This window comes from Panthera leo, chromosome C1 (assembly GCF_018350215.1).
Source record: "Panthera leo isolate Ple1 chromosome C1, P.leo_Ple1_pat1.1, whole genome shotgun sequence".
Classification (NCBI taxonomy): domain Eukaryota; kingdom Metazoa; phylum Chordata; class Mammalia; order Carnivora; family Felidae; genus Panthera; species Panthera leo.
The window spans coordinates 99,412,588-99,425,975 of NC_056686.1; the positions used below are offsets into that span (position 1 = coordinate 99,412,588).

Genomic DNA, 13,388 nt, shown 5'->3' on the forward strand with positions numbered 1-13,388 from the left:
GAGCCCCACATCGGGCTCTGCGCGGACAGCACGGAGCCTACTTGGGATTCTCTGTCTCCCTCTCTCTCTCTGCCCCTCCCCTGCTTGCACTCCCACTCTCCCTCAAAATAAATAAATAAACTTGAAACAATTGCGCGTGGAGTTAACGTGTTCCGTGTGTTAAGAAGCAACCCGCCAACCCCCCACCCCTCCTGCCGGAGCTAGAGTCCTGGAGAAACCCAATAAAGGGCATGCAGCATCATGAAAGCACACTGCTAGAGGCCCAGGCCCGGAAGCCAAGTCCCTGCCCGGAGGCGTGACGCGAGCTGAGTCACTCGAAGCCTCTGAAACCTTGCACTGAGAGGTGGGTGGCGGCCTCAGCAGTCTCCTGGACCACAAAGGTCAAAGGACACAATGTGTGAGAAACCCAAATGCAGCCCAGATGTAAGCAGATGTTAGAATTGCTAGCCAAAGTCAGGGGAAGAATAACCATTTTTAGGAAGTGAAATGATACCTGCACAAAGGCACTGGCGTCGGATAAATTGAAATTCACGGCGCAATCCCGTACTAACAAACTAACCCCGAAGCGTCAGCGACTTGACCCAACACTGGGCCAGTTTCACTCCCAGTACACGTCCATGTCCGGACACCGGCTCCTGCTCTCCCCAGTCCTCAGGGGCACATGCTGCTGGGGTGCGGCAGTCCCACAGCAAAGGGGACTCCGAGAGGAGATTAACACACAGGGCATTGCTGGGAAGTGGCCTTGGGATCAACACCCGTGCAAAAGAGCAGAGGGCAACGGGACTGTGCCAGGGTGGGAGATGAGCCACGGCGAGGCCCGCGGCCACCTCACCCTAACCCAGGGGATGTCTGGAGCCTGAATCCCCTCCACAGCTGTCCGGGGTTGAGCCAAGAGAGCTCGATCCTTCACTGCCAGGTCAGTCAGGAGTCGACCATGGGCGAGGTAACTCTCGCCAGCCGAGGGACAGCTGAAGGCTGTCTATAGGCAGCACTGTCAGCCGCTGGGGCTGTGAACAACCATGACAGAGCCCCCAGGGGAGCTGCATCATAGAGTAGCTGGCCCTCTGGAACCCATGCTCGGTGCTCTCCTGGAGGCCACCCTAACCGGGGATGTGAGTGCGAGTAACTTACTTGGGAATGTGGAAGCGGGGTGGGGAAGGAAAGGAAATAAGCACGGAGTGCCTTCATGAACACGGCCCTGCTGTTGAAGGTCAGACAGACTAAAACACGCCCGGGGTTGGCCCACTCCGGGGGGGGGGGGGGGGTGGTGGCGGCAAAGAATGGGCAGTATCTATCCACCAGATCCTGGGCGCCATGACTCATGGCCACACCTGCTGGCAGTCACTCCATGGCAGTTCCAACCTGCCTGGCCCACCTGAGCAGACTCTCAGGTGACGGTGGGAAGAAGCCATGGGTGTGAGCAGTGACAGTGAGCACCATGGGGATGAGTCAGCACTCATAGAGTCGGCCACGTCAGGGAGAGGACAGCTTGGAATCTCTCAGGAGTGTGATGTTGCCTCAGCCCCAGAAGTGGAACTAGTCACCTGGAGCGCCTGGGATAGGGCTGGGCAGAGGGGTCCGCCTTGACCACAGGGACGGAAGAGATGAAGATTGCCGTGTACCCCACCACCATTCCTACCTACCGGCTGTGAGCGACGGAGAAGTCACTTTATCCTTCGGAGCCTCAATGCACTGATCTGTAAAGTGGGGAGAATAACACCAATGTCCATAAGAGTGTGAGAAACAGAGCGAAAGCACGTGAAGAATCTGCCACAACTTGGTGACATCCCACTTCTAATCTCGAGTCACAGGAGAGGTTCACTTTATTACTGTATTTTATAACACGATTACCTCTGTTTTTATGCATCCACGTAACACTAAAATAATAAAGGACACTCGCTGGACATTATTGTTGAAATTCTAAGACTAATTTCAAATATATAAATATTTGAACATAGAAGTATTTTTTTCTCAATAGTCTATTGCAATGTTGTAGTACACAGTGGGCAGTCAGTAAATGGTTACCATTATTACTCGGGAACTATTGACAATCAATCTCATTAATCCCAGGCAAACAATGGATCTGGAATGTGAGTTCCCCAGATAAACCATCAGCTCAAGGGTCTAGTTGGAGAGCAGGGCTGACCTAAGCCTGTTGGCTCCCCACGTAAACACAAGTCAGGGTAATTTACTAACAGCAAGACCTGTTTCCTGCTGAGCACTTACAGTCCAAAATCCAAAACTAGACCCAGGGGAGGAGGTCACATATGCTCACATGGAGCATGTGAGTTTCCCTTTCCACTAACTTCTGAGCGATTAGACGATTTGACTTGATGCTTGCTTGTTGCAATGTCATCCAAATGAGACATGGAAATTCCTCACCTGCCGTCAACTAGACAGAGCTTTTGAGATGCAAACTCTATACATTCTCAGAGGAGACGCATGAACCAGAAGAGAGAAGTCCCTTTCAAAGAATCATCCCTCTGCCTTCCCCCTCTATACACATGCTAAGCACACAGAGCTTTGGCAACCTGCTACGAAAACAGAATTTTAAAATAAACCCAAGTCTGCTCTCTCAAATCAGAATTTAGAGGAAGACGGATTGTTGTAAGGTGAATTTGTTTTTCCAAATTAATTTCTTTCTCGCACATGCACATCCACACACATGTGCGGGCACACGCACGCATGAGCGCACACAGACACACACACACACACACACATATACACACGTGCACACGTGAACACATCCGCAAAAACGAGGCATCTGTTAAGAGGCCAAATGTGGACGGAAAGTTCACCATCAGCGCAAGAGAGACGTTCAATAATTATGAGGACAGGCTCAAAGCTGCATAAAAATAAAACCCACAGAAGCCAGCAGATGGCACTTAATCATAATTCTTCCTATGATTTCTATTAATTGTTAAATATTCTTCATTCTGTCTTCCCAGTAAGACGAATGATGTGCTAATAGGGCGTCGTAAGTAATGTTTTCCCTGTGACATATTAAATAGGTTTGTTCCATAAAATCTCCCCACCTATACAACGAGCCGGAGCCCCATTTCCCTCATGCATATATTTATCATATCACAGTAGGCATACGCGTGCCCATGTATCTGTGCGCTCCCAAGCATGCAGCACATTTGATAAATGTATGAAGTAAACGCTCACACCTTCATTTCTCTCCAGGAGCAAGTCCAAATCAAGGAACTGTTGTTCCTGAAACAGTCACAGAAAACCATTGAAACCACATTGTCTGCCAAAAATAGAAACGTAGAAATACCTCAGGGAGGCCACTTTGGCAATTTCTTTCGAGGCTCCTATTACTAGCGTTAGCAAGGTGAGAGACCTCTTCTAGGCTGGTCTTCGTTACTTGCCAATTCTTTTCTTTTCCTTCCCCCCACCACTCCTCCCTCGACCGTGACTCTCCTTCCTTCTCCCCACGGTTCCACGATGCCTCACCCTGTTCTGCTAATTCCTTCTCTTGATTCCGCTGCTCCATCTTTCATCTTTCATCTCTACTTCTCCCTCTTAAGCACTGGGTTGGTTTTCTAAGTCTTGCAGGGACAGATGCCGAACCAGTCAGGGGTCTTGGTTTCTGACACTTGAAATTGACTCTGTTAAGCAGGGAAAAAAAAAAAAATTATTGGAAAGCGATCAAATCGTTCACAGAATCAACAGGAAGCCTGGAGAATCTGGCTTGGGCAACAGGCTAGAAGAACCAAAGGGGATTGGCACCAGAGAAGACAGCCAAGGTCACACCACCGAAAACCGCTCGGTGGGGACAGTGGCCACCAGCCACTAAGGGCCACCGCTGACACTTGGCTGTACTGAAGAATAAGCGTGCACTCACTTCAGAGGCTTGCTTTGTTCCCTCCAGATTCCCAGTCCAGGCCGGAGAGCCCAATGCCAAGACAGGGTGGACAGACCTCAGGAATTGCTCTCCAAGAGCAAAGCTGTAGTTCTGGCTCAACAGGAAAGGGGGTGGGAGTGCAAAGCTGAGAGCTGACAAGTCTATTGAGAAAGCAGGAGAGAGCAGAGTCCCAGAAACATTAGAGACTAAGAGCGTCACGGACACCCCTCTCTCCGAACCCACCCTATTTCCGGTGCACTTCTGGAGGTCTGCATCTGCTTTGTGAGGAGGGCTTTGGGAAAAGGACAGCTTTCGGGCAGCATACAAATTAACGATGCCAGTTCTGGAAAGACAGGCTGTAAAGTGAAATTCGGCAGAGGCTGTAGCCCAGCACGGTCGCCTGGGCTATTTCGCACACACTTTGTCCTAGACAAAGCAAGGAGCCACGGTTGCTAATGTGAACACCCTTTGTTTTCAGGTTCCCTGTAGCCAATTTAAAGCCCAGCTCCTAAGCGCTGTGCCTTTGACCTCCTACCTCTTAACCCTTAAAGGAGCAAGTCAAGCTTCTTTCTAGGGATGAAATTTGTAACGCGATTCCTGGCTCAGTGCAGGGGCCTCCTCGCTCATCCTGCCAGCTGGTCCCAATTATGAGCCGGTTGGGGTAATTTCAGAGTGTGGAGGGTGTCTGAGCAGTAGGAGGAGGGTTTTCTAAGCACTTAGCTTCCCTTAGGATCCCAAGGCCGACTAGAACTAGTGGATCCTTTAATATTCTAAATTATGAGGTGACTTTCACTGGTTTTCCAAAAAAAAAGGGAAATAAAATATATAAATAAAATCACTCGGTGGTGCGGCTGATAACTACTGCCAGCACAGAGAGAAAAATGAAGGCAACTGTTTCTACCATTCCAGCAAAGCTCCAACTTCGCCTACGTACCCTGGGTGATTGCCTCAATTTTCCTCTGTGCTGTAACAGAGTGGGCCCGTGTTGTGGCAAGTTTCCTTTGTGATAGGTGAGACCGAGGCGTGTCTTTGGGGGAGCGCCAGGCCAGTTTTAAAGGGCCACACACACGTAATCTGAGTTCAAGGTTATGTTTGGTGGCGTCAGTGTTTATTGAACGCCTACTATACGGAGGCGCTGCAAGTTCCGGGAATTCGAAACTCGGTAAATCTCGCTCTCCAGTGAGGCTGGATAGCATCCAACCGGGGGGCATTGCAGGGTGGTAGTGGGTAGAAGGGTCAGCCTTTGGCTGGGAGGAGCATTTTGTCACTGACGTTGTGTAGAATCGCCATGCTACACGCTGGTAATACAAACCAGATGGCTTTTAGTTGGTTTCATTATTTTTAAACTCTCTGCAAATACACCCCTCGTTGCCTGCACCTGGGCTGACTTCTCCCGCCAGCCTCTTCGCCACACTCCTCGGCTTCCAGCCACCCCTCCCCCTTCAGTTCAGGCCATCGCATCATAGGCACTCTGGGTGTGTGCACGAGAGACAAAATTGCATTTGAAGGCACAGACGTGCCCGGAAGACAGGGGCCCATAGCTGAGCGGGCATGAGCTCCGCTGGAGGCTTAATGCCAACATTGGTCCGTTACACGTGACCTTCGTGGGGCCTGTCTAGGGCAATCCCTGTCCCTCCCCCTCGCATTATCGGCATTTATGAGTCAGCTTCTTTTCTCACTATAATTTCATGTCTTTGGGCCCAAGTGTTTTCACGTGGACGCTGTGGCTAAGAGCCGTCTTTCCTGGAAGGACTGTTGTAAGGATTAAACGGGAAAACACATGTAAAGCACCTGGCATTTGGTAAGCACTCAATAAATGTTAGTTGCTATTACCATTCCTTTTTTTTTTTTTTAGAGGAGCAACTTCATTTTATATTTGTAACACCAGTAACCAATTAGGCAGGCAGCAGCCACATGGTTAAATTGCCAACCCTTTGTTGCTATATATTTTTAATTTTTTAATGTTTATTTTTGAGAGAGAGAGAGAGAGAGAGAGAGAGAGAGACAGAGTGCAAGCAGAGGAGGGGCAGAGAGAGAAAGGGAGACACAGAATCCCAAGCAGGCTCTGTGCTGTCAGCACAGAGCCCCACGTGGGGCTCGGACTTGTGAATTGGGAGATCATGACCTGAGCCGGAGTTGGATCCTTGACCAACGGAGCCACCCAGGAGCCCCTATTATTTTTTTAATTAGTGTGAATCTGTTGTGTTTTGTTGTGTGTTATTTTTTTTTTTTGAGAGAGAGAGAGAGAGAGAGAGAGAGAGCATGTGCATGTGTGCATGTTTGAGTGGGGGAAGGGCAAAGAGAGAGGGAGACAGAGAATCCCAAGTAGGCTCCATGCCCAGCCCGGAGCCCGTCGTGGGGCTTGATCTTATGACCACGAGATCATGACCTGAGCTGAAAGCAAGAGTCAGATGCTCAACCGACTGAGCCACCCCCAGGCGCCCCTGATTTAAGTAAAGTAGGCACTTAATGTTACACGAGTTTCAGGTGTTTAATGCCGCGATTCAACAAGTCCGTGCATTACGCTGTGCTCAGTGCGAGTGCGCCTACCATCTGTCCCCGCACCACGCTATTACGGTATCGTTGACTACACTCCTTATGCCGTGCCTTTTATTCCCGTGGTTTATTCATCCCATAGCTGGAAGCCTGTGTCTCCCACTCCCCTTCACCTATTTTGCCCTTCCCCCTTGATCATTATTCTGTAAGAAGACAGAAGATACACAGCGTTTAGTTCCAAGGAACGATTTTTCTGAAATCGTTCCATAAAATTTCCATAAAATTCAGGCTTGTGATAGAGCGTGGGCAAGAAGCCCGGGAGGCAGACGGAGGTATGCACCCTGGTCAGCACTGCAGGTATGATCTGAGGGAGCCTTGCCTGAGCGCTGCCACCCACGCTGATCCAGGAGTGGCCAGGAGCTGGTGGGTGAGGGGGTTGGGCCCTTCCCTCACACCACTGTTACCCATATCCATCACCGCCCATTGATGTTTCTTGAGTAAATGATGACGCGGATGAATCCAAGAGGTGAATTCCTTACACCGCTATTTCTTCTGCAATTATTAGTTGACTTTCCACTGTAAGAAATAATTGTCTTCATTTTTTTTTTAATTTATATGCTTATATCTGCGTAGACTTACAGGTGTTGATTGTAGTCAATAGGTTATCATTATTTTGATCTTCAAATGGTCCCAAATGTGGTCCATAGAAGCCCCTTCAGGACGGTTTGTGTGTCCTTTTGACCTGTCCTCATTATTTTTGGAGACTTTCCCTACACTCTGGTGCAACAAAATGTTATTCTTATGCTATCTCGTTCTTTCTCTGCCCCACCCTGGAATCAGCTATTTGTTTAAGGAAACCAAGGTCCCTTACGGTGGAGAGTAGGGCTGGACACCAATGTCTGAGCACTAAGAATTCTTGTTGCTACTTGGGGTGTCAGTCCTTCCGGGTTCTTCCGCTGGGCAGAGCTAGGAAACACAGTGTACATATACACACACATATTTATTTCCCATATATCTATCTATCATGTATCTGTCTAAACCACAGTTTACAGTGATAGATCCAGCTGCAATCCACCACCAGGAAGTTTATTTTGTTTCCTCTTGCCCTATCCATGCCTCCCTTCTCCAAGAGTGATAAACCTGGCTCCAGAGAGCTCAACCTACCTCTACCTGGCCCATCTCTCAACACCACTGAGTCATACCGCCTCCCTCACCGGCTCACCCCTCCTTGAGCCTCTAGCTCCCTGGTGCACGTTTTATGATGAAGAAGGAAAACAAAGCAGCCAGTAAATAAATAAATAAATAAAATTTATAATTAATTAATTAAACATTAATTATTTACATTAATGTAATATATTTAACTAATTACATTTAATTATACATTGATATAAATATATATATTATATAAAAATATACATAATATAAATATATATATTTATGTTTATATATATTTAAAGACAGGCAGAAAAAGGAAGAGAAGGGAAGGGAATGGAAAAGAGGAGAGCTGGGTCACCTTTTGATTTGCGTTTTTAAAAAAGCACTCTGGCAGATTTGTGGAGAACGACTTGAAAGGGAACAAGGGTAGATTCGCCGCTGACTCATCTTGGCATTCCTAGCGCTTGGTGGCATGCTTTCAGAAAGGCACTGTATAAATGTTTGGAGAAGGAAGGAAGGGTGGGGGAGAAGACAAAAAGAAGGAGGGAGGGGGACAAGAGGTTTCTCCCAGAAGAATGCACCGTGGAGAAAGTTGTGTTTTTCTTTTCCACGGTCAAAGTTGCCTCTCTCCACAGTCAAGGATAGACAATCGCATTGAAGTGTATCTTTTTTGTTCTGTGGAAGCCTGTTAAGTGGCTTCCTGCGGTCGCTTACACGAATGTAGTAGGCATGGACCATTTGTCCTGTAGAGGGTAAATCATCCTGAAGCAGTGATGAGTCACTCATGATCTCTTTTGGTTCTATAAATGTAGGACAAGTAGTCCCTCGGTCCTGGGAGATGTTGGAACAGGATTCATTTTTCCTCCCTCCCCTCTCCCCACCCCTGAGAATCTTCCCCATTCGTTCATACGCAGATCAGGCCCTTCCGGAACTGGAGGACCTGTTTTCCTGAGAGCCCAATGCCTCCTGGGAGGGAAAGGGTTAAAATTCAAGTTCCCTGCTCCCTGAAGTTCAAAGTCAAGAATCTATAGCATGGAGGCATGACTCACGGGCCAGGCAATAAAGTTCCCATGAGGCTACCGTACATCTGGCATTTCTCGCCCTTGGTAGCGAGCCTCACCAGAGGGTGGGATCCTCCTTAAGTCAGATGAGTCCGCCAGGTGGCCAAGGCTGACGCCAGTCTGAACTCACTGCTTTCAGCGAGCGTGATACCAGGGAAGTGGCTGTGTGTGTGTGTGTGTGTGTGTCTGTGGACAAAAGAGTTGGCTGGTAAGAGCTGTGAACCAGGGATGTTCTCGAACTGGTTCATACTGGCTTGCAAGAACTCGTTGCCAGCCAGTTGTTCAATATAATCATTATTAAATAGTAAATGATGTAAACTTTTGACTAAACCATTATATTAAAAACAAAGGTAATAAAGACTCAAAACTCATCACTTACTAATTATTTGACCACATTTTACTATTATCTACGCTCTTGAGATTTCGTACATCTACTGTAGCTGCATGGTGGAGGTTTTATACCTGACGGGGGGCTACTGAGCACCCCCGACTCTGCCTTGAGTGGTGTTGTGCCGGTAGCTTGAAAGCAGCCCCAGTGAGAGCATTCACACCATGGGAATTGGCAAGCCATTAATCAGCACTCCCTCCCCACCCCCCTAGCCAGTTGTCAAAGGTTTAGCCGCACACCCTTGACCAACCCTTGAGACTTACTCATTCAGCCAGCCTTTACTGGCTGAGACCAGCTAGGGTGTGGGTCCTCATGACTGAGCACATGAAGAAAGTACACCCTGAAGGATCTGGAACAGTGGACTCAGGTATTATCTCTATCCTCCAGGCTTGAAAGATTCTGGAGTTGCTTCAACTTACCTTCCAGCAGGGAGACTCAACCACTATGAAGTTTCTTTTTCTTAAAAAAAACAAAAAAAAACCCACAACTTTTTTTAAGAGAGAGAGAAACAGAGCATGAGCAGGGCAGGGGCAGAGAGAGAGAGGGAAACACAGAATCCGAAGCAGGCTCCAGGGTCCAAGCCATCAGCACAGAGCCCGATGCAGAGCTCGAACCCACGAAGTGTGAGATTGTCACCTGAGCCGAGGTCAGATGCTTAACCCACTGAGCCACCCAGGCGCCCCCACTAGGAAGTTTCTGATCCAACTTTCCTCCACGTCAATCAACGGTACCTACTTTCCGATGGTTCAGATCTTGGTTTCATCCTTGCTTCCTGTCTGTCCCTCCAAGCCCAAATTCAAACCGTCAACAGCTACGCTTTTTAAATAAACCTGGAATTTAACCTCTTCCTCACCATTTACCACTGCCACCACCCATCCAAGACATCACCATGTCTTTCCTGTGTGGTTAAAAAGTTCCTAATGGGCCTGCATTTCTGTGTTTGTCTTTTCTGTTTTCAACGCAGCAACGGGAGTGCTCTTGTTCAGTCATAAGCCAAATGACATCACTCAACAGCTCAAGGCCTTCCAGCGGTTCCCAACCCATCCAGAATGAAGGCCAGAGTCCTTGCTCTGACTCACAAGGCCCTGCTGATCTGCGCCCCCAACGTCTTCAACCTCATCACCAGCGACCTCACCCTCCTTCCCTCCGTCCCTGTGCTTCTTGATTCTCCCAGATGTGCTGCCACTTCAGGGCCTCTGCAGTCACTGTTGGCGTCCCGGGGCGCGCCCCAGGTAGCCACATGGCTAACTCCCACTGCTCTTAGTTTCTGACTCAAAAATCTTCTTCTCAGGGATCCTTCACCAGCAACCCTAGCCAAGCCTTCCCCAGGCCCCTCTCCTCTCCTTTTCTACTTTATTTTCTCTCCTGGGCCTTTATTACTATTTGTGTATTTACCTTTTTTATTGGCTACCTTTCCTGCTAGCCTGTGGATTCAGGAGGGATCACATTTTCATTCGTTTTGCTCACTCTCCAATCTCTAGAACAGTGCCTGGCTCATTTAAATTAGCTATTGCTGTGTCATAAGCCATCCTATAAAATGTAGTGACTTAAAGCAACAGTCAGTTCTAATCTCACAATCCCATGGGTTGACTGGGCTTGGCTGGGTGGTTCTTCATGGGGAATCTTCCGTGTGGTTGGAGTCAATGGCACCTGGGCTGGAGTCATCTGGAGTGCACGTGACTGGCACCCAGTGCTCACTACCGTCTACGAGTTCGACTGGGGCTGTGGTCTAGAGTGCCTACACATGACCTCCCCAAGTTCATTGGGGGTGACATTTTTGAAGATTAGCTACCACCGCATTCGAGAAGTATCCGTGGGTGGCAGGAAGGCAGAAGGGAGGAGAGGTGGTAGGAGGGAAAGAAGTAGGACTTTAGAAAGGAGAAAATGAGGAAGAGAGGGAGAAATGGAGCTCCACGCCCATCTATGAATATGCACAATAGCCCTGGAATAAAACCCTTTTCCTATCTGACTCTCCTTTCCCATCTCCCTCAAGTTGCACAATGACCTGGCCTGAAAGCAGAAATTCATCCAACACTGTATATCAGAACTAGAGTGCTCTTGGCAGAATCTTTTACAATTTATACCCCAAGTTCCAATTTGAGCCAAGGCATATTTCCAAGGGAAGAACAACACAGCACTTTATCTTGATGTAGCTTTTCCCCCCTTGGTAATTTCAAAGCAGTTTTATAAACAAGCACCATCATTGTACAAGAGAGGAAACGGAAGGGAGCTAGTGATATTTAGGTAACCAATAGCAAAATCATTGAATCAGTGTTTATACCGAGGTGATTAAATAATGATGTGGGATCAGAGGCAGGCTTCAACGGCAGCAAATTCATAAAATATAATTTGGAAGAAACAGAATCTGAAAATTTCCATATAAAAAACGTAGCCTATGAAGATATAAGGAGTTAAGAAATAAAAATAGATTTATACCGAACTAGATGGAACAGAATTTCCACAGTTGTTGGGATATTAAGAATGGATTTGCTTTTAAAATAGTTTGGAATAGTTTAGTCATTTTCCAGAGCCACAGATATTCTGTGCCAGTCGGGAAATTTTTCCTAAACCAACCTGGCAGACAGTGGTCTAATAAGGGAGCTCTTTGCAGACAAGCTCCCTGGCTAAAACCCAGGAAGTAAATGAATTTGGGTTTCTGAAGTTCCAGTGTCTCAATACAGAGGGAGAGGGAATTCCCTGAGCACGGGATTCTCCTCTAATTTCTGTATCATGGGACAAGGTGGCATCTTGTTTAATTCCGTTGATGGCCTCTGCAAGCCATTTTCGGTCTTCAGCCTCCAAAATATGCTCACCTTTAGGAAAATCGGGATAACTCAAGAAAGTAACTTCTCACGTATTAGTTAGGATTAGGTTTGCCAAGCAGGAGGTTGAACTCTCCTTACCCTTCTCCCCTACAAAACCAAACCAAAAACAAACAAACAAAAACCAAAACACACACAGTGGCTTAACCAACATGAAAGTTTATTTCTTTTTTTAATAAGCCTGGGTAAGGAGTCCACAGATTGTAAAGTGCCTCCAGTATCAGGGACTCAGATTCCTTTTCCTCAATTTTCTGCCTTGCATAATCTCGAGTTCCCAAACCATTTCATGGTCCAAAATAGCTGCTTTAGCTCCAGCCCTCACATCCCATTCCAACCAGGAGGAAGAAACTCCTCCTTCCTTTAAGAACACTTGCTAGAAGTTGCTCACACTACTACTTACATCCAAGCGACCAAACCTTAATCGCGTGACCTTATCTAACTGGAAGGGAGCCAGGAAGGCTAGGAAGTGGAGTCTTTCCAGCAGTATGTGCCTGCCTAAATATGAGATGTTCTGATACTATAGAATTAAGGAAAACAAATGTTTTCAGACAATTAAGCAGTCACTGCCGTAGTTCAACACTTGACTTCCCCAAAATATGTATGAACCTTTCTTTCCTCACTCAGGACATTTTCCTTCCCCAAGAGAAGAAACACCAAAATTTTATCAAGGGTCTGCCTTCAGCTCAAAATCGAGCTCAGCGGGTATCATGCAGTCTCCTTGCTTGAGTCCAGATGTGATGTTACACGATCTCGCAAACCACCAATTAAAAACTAGCTGTCTGCCCCCAACCACACTACATACACGGCGATGCAGTAGGAACAGGAAAACCACAATTAAAGCTACCGTTCCGAAAATGGGAAAGCCTAAGCAGTCACAGTCTACAGCAATTATCAAATCCTGCCGAGCAAGAATAGAGGAGGTTGCCTTCTCCCACAGAAGAGGTCAGCCAGCCGTCCTCTGGGAGGCACCTCTATGTCCATTATCCTCCGTGGCCCTCGAGGGGGCATGAAGCAGCGAGCATGCCCTCTGGGGGTGCACGGCTTTCATTGCCTGTTTCCCGCTGTTGCAGATTTGGAGGTACCAAGGTTGCTTTGACACTGCTTTTGCACTGCTTTTGCAGGCACAGGCTTTTGCACGTCACGTCTATGGTTTCTTTGGGAATGCAATTCTTTCAAAACCTCAGTAGGTATCTCTTCCATTTCCCTTCCATCACGTCCATGGACCAGTAACGGCAGCCAAGGATCTTGTCTAAAAATAGGTTTTAAATGTGAAGACTCCGGCTTGTACTTATACACCTTGGTCCTCTGTCCACCCCTCCCCTCAGTTTAATGGCAGTTAGTTGACGCTACTTGAAACAATGCATTCTGGAAGGAAAGCAACACCTTTACCCTTTTAAGTTTATTTTCATTTTTGAGAGAGTGAGTGAGCGGGGGAGGGGCAGAGCGAGAGGGAGAGAGAGAATCCCAAGCAGATCCTGCACTGCCAGAGCAGAGCCTGACATGGGGCTTGAATGAAGTCCTGAACCGTGAGATCATGACCAGAGCCAAAATCAAGAGCTGGATGCTTACCCCACTGAGCCACCCAGGTGCCCCATGGAAAGCATCACTTCTTTTCT

General features: G+C 47.6%; 1 long non-coding RNA gene across 1 annotated transcript; it reads left to right on the plus strand.

Moving 5' to 3' along the window:
- The first annotated feature begins 4,924 nt into the window (after positions 1-4,924).
- On the plus strand, positions 4,925-12,634 carry LOC122228520. The gene is made up of 4 exons (XR_006206641.1): positions 4,925-5,012; positions 5,556-5,651; positions 9,915-10,182; positions 12,397-12,634. It is a non-coding gene; the product is annotated as an uncharacterized LOC122228520 (long non-coding RNA).
- The last annotated feature ends 754 nt before the right edge of the window (positions 12,635-13,388 follow it).